Below are 14239 nucleotides of genomic sequence, written 5' to 3'. Positions count from 1 at the left end.
GTTATAATAATAATAATAATAATACCACTTTCATAGGCTTGTTGTGAGATAATATTCAATGAGATAATACTTATAAAAACCATAGCTATAATTTGTATATGTAAATTTATACGTATGCTTATTATAAATAAAATTCAATGACATTATACTTATAAAACTCATAGCAGAGTGCTGGGCCCAGAGTAAGCACTGAATAAATGTTGGCTATTTTATTATTACCAATAAGACTGTTTATCATAGTGTTGTTTATAATAGTGAATAATCAGAAGCAATCAATTCGTCCATCAGTAGGTTAATAAGTAAAAGAATGCCCATGGAAATGCAGCCATCTAGAGACCTGTATGTATTTATGGGTCCAGAAAGCTGCTTTTCACATAATAGGATATGGTTCTTAAATTGTATTTGTTTGTTTTTGGCTATGCTGGGTGCTCATTGCTGCTCACAGCCTTTCTCTCGTTGCATCGGGTGGGGGCTACTGTCTGTTGCAGCGCATGGGCTGCTCACTGGGGTGGCTTCTCTTGTTACGGAACACAGGCTCGAGAGCACACAGGCTTCGATTGTTGCAGTGTGTGGGCTCAGTAGTTGCATCTCGAGTTGCCCTGCAGCATGTGGAATCTTCCCAGACCAGGAATCGAACCTGTGTCTCCTGCATTGGCAGGCTGATTCTTAACCACTGGATCACCAGGGATGTCCTGATTACTATTTTATTTTTTAGATTGTCAAAATAATGTGGAAAGTATGGTCCGAACGGTACACATCTGTGTATCTAGAAAAGTTCTGTTGATTCTCGTTATTCACAGTCGTTCAGTTCTCTGAAGTTCCACGAACACTGACCCAGTGAACACTGAGCCATCACTCCCAGGGGAAATACAACATTAGGTGCCTGGGAGCCTCTGGTCATTTCTGTCAATCTGTCAACGTATTACCTGTTTTATGTGTGTTTCTATCAAATACACCTTATTTAATATATGTTTTTGAACTATATATATGTATGTATATTTAATATATATTAAAATATTGAACTAATGGCAAATAGCCCTTGCCTGGAGGAAGGTTATCTAGCACACGCGTTGTCTCTGTAAGGCGCATCACAGTGAGATCACTGACAAAAAGCACAAAAATGGCACTAAATAGACTGTAAAAAGGACACTTCTTGACACAGTGGAGCTGAAACAGGCAGTGTCACCTTTTCGACCTCAACTGGGAACATGCACGTGGAGCGGCTGAAAGCTTTTGCTCTGTGTGCGTCTGCAAATGCAGAAAGGCACTGTGAGTGTTGATTCCGAGATTATAAACCAACTTTAGTGAGTCAGTGAATTTGCAAATGCAGAGTGCTAGAATAATGACAGTCAACTGTATCTAAAAAATTACTCGTGTTTTAAGAAAATATTTATTTATTTGGCTGTGTCAGGTCTTAGGTATGGCATGTGGGATCTTTTGTTTCAGCACGTGGGATCTTTCGTTGTGGTACTCAGGCTTTATCTAGTTGTGGCAAGTGGTTTAGTTGCCCTGAGGCAAGTAGATATTAGTTCCCCTCAGTTCAGTTCAGTTCAGTTCAGTTGCTCAGTCATGTCCGACTCTTTGCGACCCCATGAATCACAGCACGCCAGGCCTCCCTGTCCATCACCAACTCCTGGAGTTCACTCAAACTCATGTCCATCGAGTCGGTGATGCCATCCAGCCATCTCATTCTCTGTCGTCCCCTTCTCCTTCTGCCCCCAATTCCTCCCAGCATCAGAGTCTTTTCCAGTGAGTCAACTCTTCGCATGAGGCGGCCAAAGTATTGGAGTTTCAGCTTTAGCATCAGTCCTTCCAATGAACACCCAGGACTGATCTCCTCTAGAATGGACTGGTTGGATCTCCTTGCAGTCCGAGGGACTCTCAAGAGTCTTCTCCAATACCACAGTTCAAAAGCATCAGTTCTTCGGCAGAGTTCCAGAGAATAGCAAGGAGAGATAAGAAAGCCTTCCTCAGCAATCAATGCAAAGAAATAGAGGAAAACAATAGAATGGGAAAGACAAGAGATCTCTTCAAGAAAATTAGAGATACCAAGGGAACATTTCATGCAAAGATGGGCTCAATAAAGGACAGAAATGGTGTGGGCCTAACAGAAGCAGAAGGTATTAAGAAGAGGTGGCATGAATACATAGAAGAACTGTACAAAAAAGATCTTCACAACCAAGATAATCATGATGGTGTAATCACTCACCTAGAGCCAGACATCTTGGAATGTGAAGTCAAATGGGCCTTAGAAAGTATCACTACGAACAAAGCTAGTGGAGGTGATGGAATTCCAGTTGAGCTATTTCAAATCCTGAAAGATGATGCTGTGAAAGTGCTGCACTCAATATGCCAGCAAATTTGGAAAACTCAGCAATGGCCACAGGACTGGAAAAGGTCGGTCTTCATCCCAATCCCAAAGAAAGGCAATGCCAAAGAATGCTCAAACTACCGCACAATTGCACTCATCTCACACGCTAGGAAAGTCATGCTCAAAATTCTCCAAGCCAGGCTTCAGCAATACGTGAACTGTGAACTTCCAGATGTTCAAGCTGATTTTAGAAAAGGCAGAGGCACCAGAGATCAAATTGCCAACATCCGCTGGATCATGGAGAAAGCAAGAGAGTTCCAGAAAAACATCTATTTCTGCTTCATTGACTATGCCAAAGCCTTTGACTGTGTGGATCACAATAAACTGTGGAAAATTCTGAAAGAGATGGGAATACCAGATCACCTGACCTGCCTCTTAAGAAACCTGTATGCAGGTCAGGAAGCAACAGTTAGAACTGGACATGGAACAACAGACTGGTTCCAAATAGGAAAAGGAGTACGTCAAGTTTGTATATTGTCACCCTGCTTATTTAACTTATATGCAGAGTAGTACATCATGAGGAACGCTGGGCTGGAAGAAGCACAAGCTGGAATCAAGATTGCCGGGAGAAATATCAATAACCTCAGATATGCAGATGACACTACCCTTATGGCAGAAAGTGAAGAGGAACTCAAGAGCCTTTTGATGAAAGTGAAAGAGGAGAGTGAAAAAGTTGGCTTGAAGCTCAACATTCAGAAAACAAAGATCATGGCATCTGGTCCCATCACTTCATGGGAAATAGATGGGGAAACAGTGGAAACAGTGTCAGACTTTATTTTTGGGGGGCTCCAAAATCACTGCGGATGCTGATTGCAGCCATGAAATTAAAAGACGCTTATTCCTTGGAAGGAAAGTTATGACCAACCTAGATAGAATATTAAAAAGCAGAGACATTACTTTGCCAACCAAGGTCCATCTAGTCAAGGCTATGGTTTTTCCCGTGGTCATGTATGGATGTGAGAGTTGGACTGTGAAGAAAGCTGATCGCCGAAGAACTGATGCTTATTTTTTAGTTCCCCTATCAGGGATCAAACTGGAGTCCCCTACATTGGAAGGTGGATTCTCAACCACTGGACCACCAGGGAAGTAACTAGTCATGTTAATGATAGTTATCTGTGGGTCAGCATGAAAGATAGTTTCCCTCTTTCTTCTTTGTACTTATAATGCTTCAACTTTTATGGTAGACATGTGTAAGTAAAATCAGGCAAAGCAGTAAACTTATTTTTATTTTGGAAAGAAAACCTCCTCCCTGATGCCTTTCCATTGTCAAGATAAAAGCCAGATTTGGTAGAATAATAAAAACAGCTAATAATTTTAGATGTTTCTTACCAGGCACCCCATAGACTTCTAAGCCCTTTACATATATTAATTCATGTACTTCTCACCAAAAGAGATAGGTGCTATTATTATCCTCGTTTTAAGGTGAGAAAACTGAGGCAAAGAGAGGCAGATAACATGCCCAAGGTCAGAGCTAGTGAGAAGCAGAGTTCAAATCAGAACCCAGGCAGTCTGCTCCCAGAATCCACACTTTCAACCAAAATTCTGAGCATCTGCTCAGTGCCTAGCCTGGCTCTGGGTTACATAGATGCCCAGGAGAATCTGACCAAGGGATTTCTGGTCTGGATTGACGGCAGCAACAGGTGCAACAGAGCTGTAGGCTCGGAAGGGAGCCTTCCTGGCCCAGCCTGGGGGCTCAGAGAAAGTGGCATGCTTTAACTTAGCCCTCAAGGCCCCCACAGTCTGGCTCCCCTTTCTTTCTCACCTTCTTATAGGCACACCCTCCCTCCCAACAGGGCATCCCACCCCGAACCATATCCAACCATCTCCCCCCTCTCTCAAGCCATCATGAAGAACAGGGCTCCTTCTTTGGGTCACCCCTCTATTTAGGAACCACAAGGGCTGTCGTCCCCACTCACCTGTCCATCTACCCCCTCAAATGAACTTGTCTCATTTCATCTATCCATAAAAGTGTGTTAAAGGAATAAATGAACAAATATAGGCCAACTGGATTGTGGCATGGTTGTGGTTGAAGGCTGCCAAGGCTCTGGAGGACTCTGGAGGGCTGAACTGTCTGGCCTGGAGCCTCTGTGACTGCAGGATCGGGAGGCAGAGCTGACAGGGCTGCTAGACCAACATTAGCCCAGGTGTTGTTTCTGCGGCTTCTGAAAAACCCCCACCCCAGTGGGAAAGACTAAGAAAGGTCCCATTCAGCTCCTCTTGGCATTTCCAAGGGAAAGGATGGGGTTTGGATTAGCTGGGCCGGGCACATCTTTTCTAAAATAGCTTCATGCATATTCAACTGCTCCCTGAAATAGTCGGGTGGCTATTTTAAGCGGCTTCTACTCAGATGCCCACACATAATGGCATCTACCTTGAGCGTGTAAACCAGCAAGAAGCAAAGAAAAGGGTAAGAGAGGACAATGCTAGGACGCCTTTGATGGATTCCTACCACTCCTCCCCCACCCCATGGTGTGTTTTCCTCTCAGGGACTCGCTTGCATGAAATTGAAAGTCATGGTTACTATGACAACTGACTGGAGGAGTTTTCCCATCCAGTGACCTCACCCACTGGATCTCAGAAGGCACAGCTACACCAGAATGGCCATCACTTAAGGCACAATAACCTGAGTCCATAACAGAAGTCCATCAGTTTCCTCCTAAGAGAATCCCTTAGTACCTATTTCCTCGTGGTTTGCACACAGTTCTAATAAGTTCCCAGCAGAATGGAAGTGGAGGCAGTGGGAGGGCAGGAGGTTGAGATTACAACAGACAACCCAGCTCTTAGGGTAAAGAGAGAACAACCCTACAAAGGACACATTTATTAACAAATATGTACTGAAGCATCAGTGTGTACCCGCCGCTGTTTGCTGGGGAAATAAAGATAAATAAGACACAGGTCACGGGATGAACAGGTAAACAGTTGTGTTTATCTAAGCTCTACCTTTGTTTCCCCTGAACAAGTTTCAAAAAAGAGGTTGGAAAGACTTTGTTAGAAGGGCTGAGTTCAGAAATACAATGTCACAGGCGCCACGGTTGAGGTAAGGACCCTGGATTTGCAAAGGAAGGAAACAGATCTTCTGAGGAGGTTGGGAAGGTGAGGCTTGCGCAGAGGGATGGGAACTCTTGGAAGGCAAGCAGGTGGTGACCTCTGTGTGAGGTGGCAGGCACAGCATATGCAAAGGAAGAGAGCTGGGAAACAGCGGGTCTGTTTGGGGAATTCCCAGCTTCAGGTGGCCAGAGCCTGGTGCTGAGGGAGGTGGGGAGGAGGGCAGAGAGGGAGACCTGTGAGAGGAGGAGTGGGAGGCGCCTCAAAGCCTTGTCTTTGGGGCTTGGAGACTCTGCTCTAGGAGAAGAACTCTCTGGGGCTATTGCATGTTTGGGCAGAGATCCCTACGGACTCCAGTCACATCTGAAGGTCTCCCTCTGTCATAACATAGTACAGTGATTGGAAGAAAATGAGATTACATTAAAAGCCTCACAGGAAGAGATGCAGCAGTTAAGAATGAGTTGAAAGTTCATTCCAGCATTTCAGGACATGTATCAGAAAAATAAAATGAAGAGGGAGGCTGGGAGCCTGGGTCCCAGCAGGAGGGTGATGATGGGGAAGGACTGACTTGGGGCTCCAGGTCTCAGCTGGCTCAGCTGTATGTCAGGAAGAAGAAATGGCTTACCTATCCATGTCTGAATTTATGCTTACCCTGTTGCCCTGTAGTTACCCCCAAAAGATTCTGCTTTGTGTAGGGCACCCTGGGAATGGCAGGAAAGTGTTATACCTTTGAGAAAGATGGTCACTCGGAAGGGCTGGACGAGAGCGATAAATAAAATTTAAGGAAAAGAGTCCATGCTGCAATCCATGGGGTCACAAAGAGTCAGACAACACGACTTAGCGACTGAACTGCAACAAAGGAAACGTGGGGCTCTCTCTGGAGGACACCTATCCAGTAAAGATTCACCATGTGCTGTTAACACATCTTAGTTGGCTGCTTTGAAGCCTACAGGAACCATCAGCAAGAATTCAGGTGTCCAGAGGTGCTGCATATCTGACCTTGTCCTGCCTTGAATTCCCCCAAGTACATGCAACTTCTTTATTCTTCACTTGTTCCTTCATTGCATCATTCATTCATTCCCTTGGCACTACAGACTGAGAAATTGTCAGCATAGACATTAGTTTCGTTGCTGAGTTTTCAGGGATCTGTGAAAGCCCTGAAGTTATAAGAGAATGAATGCATATTCTGTGTTCATTTTCTGAAGAGACAGCGCGTAGCTTTCAGCAGATTCTCAAAGGGGCAGGTGACCCACAAAAGGTTAAGAACCACTGATAGAGATGGGAATTGTTTCATTTTAGAACAATTGATTTCACCTTTCGGTTAACAAACAGGGCAAGGAAGTACTAAATGAAATTCCTAGTTCTGTGCCGAGCTGTCTCAGATGCTGAAGTGACAGTGGGGACTCCGCCGGGGTCCCCGGCATCACTGGGCACCCAGTGTGTGTGCTTACGGAAGTCGAACCAGGCCTAGAGGCCTTCCAAGCAGCGGAGGAGAGCAGGACCCGCTGCTGAAGGCTTCTCTCTTTCCAACCAGTCTCTCGGCAAGGCCCCTGTCCAGCCCACATTTGGCAGAACGAGCGGAGGTCCTCCTGGTTTGCGTTGATTTAGAAAGCTGGAAGAATGTGAGAATGGAGAAAGCCTATGAGCTGGAGTGGTAGAGGTCTGAGTATTGAATAAGGCTTGGAAGGGAAGGTGCGGCAGAAAGGTATCGATCAGTTCTAAGAGTCAGGTTGTCTCAACCTGGAAAGCCTCCAGTGACTTCCTGTCTCTGAGTAAAAGCCAGAGGTCTTATAAATGCCTCCACAGCCCCAGTGATGCAGCCACCAATAACTTCTAATACCCCGTATCCTCTGGCCCCTATACTGTTCCTCTGTCTCCTCTGCTGGGAAAAATGTGCACAGGATTCACTCCCTCATTTCCTTCAAGGCTTTACTGAAATGTAAAGAAGTCTTGTTAAAGACTTCTCTGGCCCCTATTTAAGATGGCCGTGCCTCCTGCTGCCCACATCTTATTCCTCGCTTTGCTTGTCTTCATGCATTCACATGCCATTGTCTGTATGCTATTTCTGGTGCCAGGAATAGCACTTGGCTCATGCGTGCATGCTAAGTCGCTTCAGCCCTGTCTGACTCTTTGCTACCCCATGGACTGTAGCCTGCTAGGCTCCTCTGTCCATGGGATTCTCCAGGCAAGAATACTGGAGTGGATTGCCATGCCTTCCTCCAGGGGATCTTCCCAACCCAGGGATCAAACCTGCATCTCCTCCTCCTGCATTGGCAAGCAGATTCTTTACCACTAGCGCCACCTGGAAAGCTCACCTGGCCCATCAGTTCAGTTCAGTTCAGTTCAGTCGCTCAGTCGTGTCCGACTCTCCGCGACCCCATGAATCACAGCACGCCAGGCCTCCCTGTCCATCACCAACTCCCGGAGTTCACTCAAACTCATGTCCACAGAGTCGGTGATGCCATCCAGCCATCTCATTCTCCGTCGTCCCCTTCTCCTCCCGCCCCCAACCTTTCCCAGCATCAGAGTCTTTTCCAGTGAGTCAACTCGCCGCATGAGGTGGCCAAAGTATTGGAGTTTCAGCTTTAGCATCAGTCCCTCCAATGAACACCCAGGATTGATCTCCTTTAGAATGGACTGGTTGGATCTCCTTGCAGTATAAGGGACTCTCAAGAGTCTTCTCCAACACCACAGTTCAAAAGCATCGATTCTTCGGCGATCAGCTTTCTTCACAGTCCAACTCTCACATCCATACATGACCACGGGAAAAACCATTGCCTTGACTAGACGGACCTTGGCTGGCAAAGTAATGTCTCTGCTTTTTAATATACTATCAAGGTTGGTCATAACTTTCCTTCCAAGGAGCAAGCGTCTTTTAATTTCATGGCTGCAATCAGCATCTGCAGTGATTTTGGAGCCCAAAGAAATAAAGTCTGACACTGTTTCCACTGTTTTTCCATCTATTTCCCATGAAGTGATGGGACCAGATGCCATGATCTTTGTTTTCTGAATGTTGAGCTTCAAGCCAACCTTTTCACTCTCCTCTTTCACTTTCATCAAGAGGCTTTTGAGTTCCTCTTCACTCTCTGCCATAAGGGTAGTGTCATCTGCATACACACCTGGCCCATAGTAGATGCTAAATTAATGTTTGTGGCATGACTAAATTGATGCTTACTGTGCCCTGAGCTAGTTGTTTGAACATCCTATCATCTCATACTGGTCCTGTAGGAACTCTACAGGGAGGATTTGAGTCTCCCTCTTCCCAGGTGAAAACCAGAGACTCACAGAAGCTTGGAACCACTTCCTGGCTCTGGGGTCTAAGAAACTCCTGCTTTCTGCTTGCTCTTCCCATCCCCCACCCCTGGAAGCCTTTGATACTGCTTGTCCCAGGGTTCCTTGAGTCAGACAAGAGGCGGGGTCTGTGCATGGTACAGTGAGTAGTTAAAAGGCCACAGCAAACTCTCACAATCCAGCTGTATGCAGGTCAGAGAGTGTTTGGTATGTCCTAGAAGTGGCCTTCTAGTCATTCTTCTCAGGAGCAAAGTAAAAGAGAAAAGAAAATGTTATAGGGCTTTAGATGAATCCCTACTCCTTGTTGTTTAATTGCTAACTTGTGACTGACTCTTTTGTGACCCCATGGGCTGTAGCCCACCAGGCTCCTCTGTCCATGGGATTCTCCAGGCAAGAATACTGGAGTGGGTTGCCATTTCCTTCTCCGGGTATCTTCCTGACCCAGGGACTGAGCCTGGGTCTCCTGCATTGGCAAGCAGATCCTTTACCACTAAGCCATCAGGGAAGCCCCTGCTCCTTATTGCCATCCCATAATGGATCATCAATATCAGCTCACTTTTCTGCAAAAGATTACTTAAACAAGGACTTTGCTCTTTGAAAATATAGCCCAGAACCCAAAAGTAAGCCCAGAATGTGTCAAGATAGATATATATAAATCAGCTCTTTTGCTAGTAGTGGAATCTATCAGTATCTGTTTTATTCATCATTCTGATACATGCCCAGCCTGTGGGAGTTCGGGGTATGGGAAGATGGTGAAACAGGACACAGTCTGCATGGATGAAGGGAGAACCACACCACAAACCCCCACAGGCCCCCTGTGCTGGTCTTTGAGAATTATAAATACGACACAGAATGAGCCTTCAAGGGACTTGCAATCCAGCAAGAGAAACAGATGGAAAACAATTAAACTTAAGTGTATTTATTTATTCAAATCCTCCCCTTGCTCCAACAAGAATCCTAGGTTGAAATAGGACAATGATAATATGCTGCAGTTGAGGTGGGGATGGGGGCTCACGAAGGGGAGATGCTATCTTCTCCCTGCGAAGTCAGGGGATCTTAGAGGGGGTGGTGATGGTCTGCTTGGTGACCCAGCAGGTGGCCCATGTGGCTGGAGCTTGGGGGCAGACTGTCTTCCATCCAACATCCAAGGCCTGTGCTGCGAGCTGGTCCTGCCCCTTGGGGAACTTCTAGTCCAGGGAAGCAGAGAGACTTGTGATGTACTCGCAGTCTGTTCCTCCTTGCTCTCGGAGGCCTGTTCTCAGCATACGGAAAGCCCCCAGGCTGAAGAAGCTGTGGCGTTTTCTGTTGGTGACCAAGACAGACTGTCCTCGCCGCTTGGTCTTTCTGGAGCCCCAGCCTCGGGCTGCACTGACCACCCTTCCAGTAGTTGCTCTGGTTGCACAAATAGCACTGTGAGTTCAGACAGCATGGTTTGCCAGCTTGGGGCGTCTATCTCATTTGCTCCTGTGTGAAGAGGACCGGGAGAGAGCCAATTTCCAGGCAGTGGACGGGACCACAGAGGCTCAGAGACTCCCAGTCTCACTCTTAGGAAGTGGCAGAGCCAAGACTCTAGTCCTGGGGGAGGGGACAGAGGCCCTGCCCACACAAGCCTGTAGCCAGGAGTGCAAACACCAGCAGAGGACACCTAACATCAAGAGAAGGTGCTGTAACTAGTGGGGGAACACTTGGGCCCTGGAATCAGATTGCACCGGATTCAAATTCTATCTCCACCAGCCATGAGGTAGGTGCCTACTCCTCCCTGAGCTTTAGGTGTCTCTCCAGCTAACTGAGAATAATTTACCTACTTCTCAGGCTTGCCATGAGAATTAAATGAGATGACGTGTGGCAATCTACCTAGCAAAGGCAGCAATGACAGGGGCTACCATGAATGGCTTAGTTTACGGTAGGTTTCAAATGTAAGATCTCACCTAATCCTCTAAGCAACTGACAAAGTAGGTGGGATCACTTTTTCTTAACAGATTTACAAAGAAACTGAGTTAACCAAAGCACCCAGAGACAGCAGCCGATGAGCCCAGGATACTGGCTCCACAGCTCCAGTTACGAAACACGAGGCTGTAATTCCTCCTGGTTTCATTTCATTCATGAGCCTTTGACCCACACAGGCTCGGCCACTCGCCAAGTCTGTGGAAGTGACCCCCTGACCTAGCAGAGGGAAGCACCACGGGAGTCCCTGGAGACCCCAGAGAGGTCAAGTGAGTCTCACCCTGGAGGAAATGGTCAGCAGCTGTGGCCTTGGGAAGGAAGGGCTAAAAGGTCACGGACACCAGGCAGAGCCGCATGGCCAAGGTGGTTGGTGGCTTTGGACTAACAGAGTGGTGACCTGGAATCCAGCGGGCTGGGCTTCCCTTTCCCACTTCCTTCCTGTGCCGACTGTCTTGCTGAGTCACCTCCAGGAAGTCGGGGTGGTGAGGTGGAGAGTGAGGAGCCCTGGGTCCTCCTGTACCCTCACAGTCGCCGCACCGCGTGACCCTTAGGCAACCACTTCCCCTTGCCTGGGCTCAGTTTCCACATCTGTCACACAGGAGGCCTGACTGGATCTCCTGAGTCAGGAGAAGGGCTTTTTCAGAGAGCATTGCCTCCTGGAAGACGTTTTAGGACAAAGGGTCACTCAGCTGGTGATCAGTTAAGGATTGGGTAGGGATTGGATAATCACTGTGTGATTTAAAAATATATGTGTGTGTATAACTGAATCACTTTGCTGTATGTCTGAAACTAACACAACATTGTACATCAACTATACTTCAGCTTTTCAAAAAGAGGAACTTCCCTGGTGGTCCAGTGGTTAAGACTTCACCTTTCAAGCCAGGGGTGCAAGTTCGAGCCTTGGTCGAGGAGGTAGGATCCCACATGCCTCATGGCCAAAAAAAGCCAAACATGAAACAGAAGTGATGTTGTAACAAATTCAGTAAAGACTTTTTAACAGTAACCCACATTAAAGGTAAGTAAATAAAATAGAAAAAGAAAAAAAAAAAAAAGGAGCTATGAGGCCTCATGGAAACAGCCTTTTGTTCCTATACAATTTTCTGGGTTCTGCCATGGGTCGCAAGTGTCACCATCAGGTGCTGGGGCCAGGAGGGCAGTAGTGGGCAGAACCTCCAAATGCTGGGATGGTGATAGCCACACGGGGTACCAGCCAGAAAGCTACTGAAGCCTCTTCTTCCTTAGCTCCATCCCTTACCAGCCTTCTGTGGTTCATGCTTCTGAGTTTTTACTGAGTTCTGGAGGCTGGTGAAGGTCCAAGTAGTTCCTCCAGGATTCTTGTGTAGGTACAATCTTGTAGGGAAATTCACGGCCAGAGTGGGCCTTCTCTCAGCTCCAAACAGTATCCCCTTGGAGCCCTGGGCCATGCAATAACCCTTTCATTCACTCAGACCCAAGAGAAGCTGCTTTGGCTAAAGTTCCAAACCTGTTGATGACGCTTATCCCTAGCCTTCTTTGGTGGCTCAGATGGTGAAGAATCCACCTGCAATGCAGGAGACCTGGGTTCAATCCCTGGGTTGGGAAGATCCCCTGGAGAAGAGAATGGCTAACTACTCCAGTATTCTTGCCTGGAGAATCCCAGGGACAGGGGAGTCTGGCAGGCTTATCCATAGGAACACCATATTCCAAAGTCAACTCATTTCTGCAAGTAGCAATTTTTAGCATAGCACAGCTCCTCCACCATCTAAGATGCAAGGCTGTCTGTGGCCAAGAAGAGGGCCTGTGAGTTGAGAAGTGCTTATTCCAGGGCTCTGAGGGACTGCCTGGGTAAATGACAGAGTAAGGTTATAGCCTCCTACCTCGCTGGAGATGGCAGAAGGACAAAGGAAGGGGGACTGTGGGGCATATGGATTCCAGAGGTAAGGTTTTTTACCTGCAAACTGGAGTCCAATTAGATGAGCATGGCTTTCGAGCCCCTCTTGATGTGGCCTTGACCCCTGTGCCAGCCTCCGAGTGCAGGTTCCCTCTGTACTGAGGGCTTCAGCCTCACCACTGGGCTTGTGCAGTTCCCCATCGGGCTGTATCATTTCATGTTTCTGTGCCTTTGCGCATTTCTCTTTCCCTGGACCACCACTTCCTCTCCTCTCTCTCATCTCCAACTGAGCCCTCCTCGTAAATTCTCATTTAAAACTCAAACTGGATGTCACTTCTTCCAAGATGTCTCTCCTGACCTCTCGCATCCCCCTGGCTGGTTCCTCTGTATGAATTTCTGTTGCTTCCTTTTCACCCTACTTTGTAGCTCTTTAGGTATATGTCTGCACAGAAAACTTGAACACTGGACTGGTGGTGTTTGTATCCCAGGTTGAGCCCAGGATGGTGGATTCATTACTGAGGAAATGAATCCCCCAGAGCCTGTTATCAAGGTTCGGGGGCAGCATGGTAGTATGGAGAAGCCTGAGGGGAGCTGGGTCGAGTCCCTGGCTCTGCCACGAACAGGTGGCACCCTTAGCCACCACCTGTCCCCAGCTGGGCTTCAGTTTCTGCCCTGAAAAGTGGACTGATTTCTCAGTCTCTCTAGAGCTGATGTTATGCGGTGCTTCTGGGAAGTCTCTAATGCTGCTTTTACAGTGACCCCCCAAGCCACCTATTACAGGGCATCCTTCTCTTCATTCACTGAGCCCCTCATCCACTTTCCCATTGCCCACTCAGGACCAGACAGATTCAGGTGTTGGGGGCACAGGGAGGAATCTGACTTGGTCCCTTCCCTGGAGAGGTCATAGCCTCCTTAGGCAGACAGATGCAGCCATGGGGAGCACACAGTGCTATCAGAGCCAGGAGGAGACCAGCCATGAGCCAGTGGTCAGAGAGGACTTCCTGGTGCGAGTGGGCCTGAATGACCCAGGGCATCGTATTTCACCATGAGCACAAAGCATGTAAGCTGCTGGGCATGGCCGATTGCGTGGACAGAAGATGCGGCCTCAGCTGCTCCGGGGTACCTGGGTGTGTCTGTGTGTAAGAGAGAGAGACCACAGTGGGGGTTGGGATGTAGGAAGGCCTGGGCTGGCACAAGTTTCCCCAGTGCCCTTGGGAAAGAGCTTTCCAATTAAATACCTGGTGGGTGGGGGCTGGGCTCCCCTGATTATGTAATAGCTTGGGAAATAGTGTCTGGGAGAGCCTGAGAGGGAAAACTGATGTGTCTGAGCAGGGCTCCACCGTTCCCAGAGGTGAGTTGGGAGCAGATTCGTAAATGAACCAGATTCACAGGTAGTAAGAAAATGCAAGCTGGGGCAGCCAGACCATGTCAAGAAGAGCGTACACATCAGCCACAGGTTGTGACAATGGATTCACATGGACTGGGACACAGGATCTCTCTCCTGGTTTGTCTTTTCTCAGGTGCCCCAGCCAGCTGGAGCCTCTACCCATCCCATTAGGGTGGTCTCTGGGAACAGTGGGTGGGGAGAAGCCAACTCAGCACCAGGCTGGCCCAGAAGTTGTGTGCTGAACGAGCTGTGTCTGTGGCAGAAGGCAGTGCAAGGACTCCTGTCTCCTGTACCTCCTATCCTGAGCCCAGGGTCAGGTGGGCAGGAGGCC

The 14239-nt window shown here is 47.7% G+C and overlaps 1 protein-coding gene across 3 annotated transcripts in view; it reads left to right on the top strand.

Moving 5' to 3' along the window:
- HIVEP3 (HIVEP zinc finger 3) overlaps positions 1–14239 on the top strand; it is a 569356-nt gene that overhangs the window by 398551 nt on the left and 156566 nt on the right. The gene's annotated exons all lie outside the window — the stretch shown is intronic.

The sequence above is a fragment of the Moschus berezovskii genome, chromosome 4 (genome assembly GCF_049115385.1).
Source record: "Moschus berezovskii isolate FMDL1 chromosome 4, NW_MosBer_1.0, whole genome shotgun sequence".
Classification (NCBI taxonomy): domain Eukaryota; kingdom Metazoa; phylum Chordata; class Mammalia; order Artiodactyla; family Moschidae; genus Moschus; species Moschus berezovskii.
The sequence above is the reverse complement of the archived record's forward strand: the minus strand, read 5'-3'. Positions and strand labels throughout refer to the sequence as shown.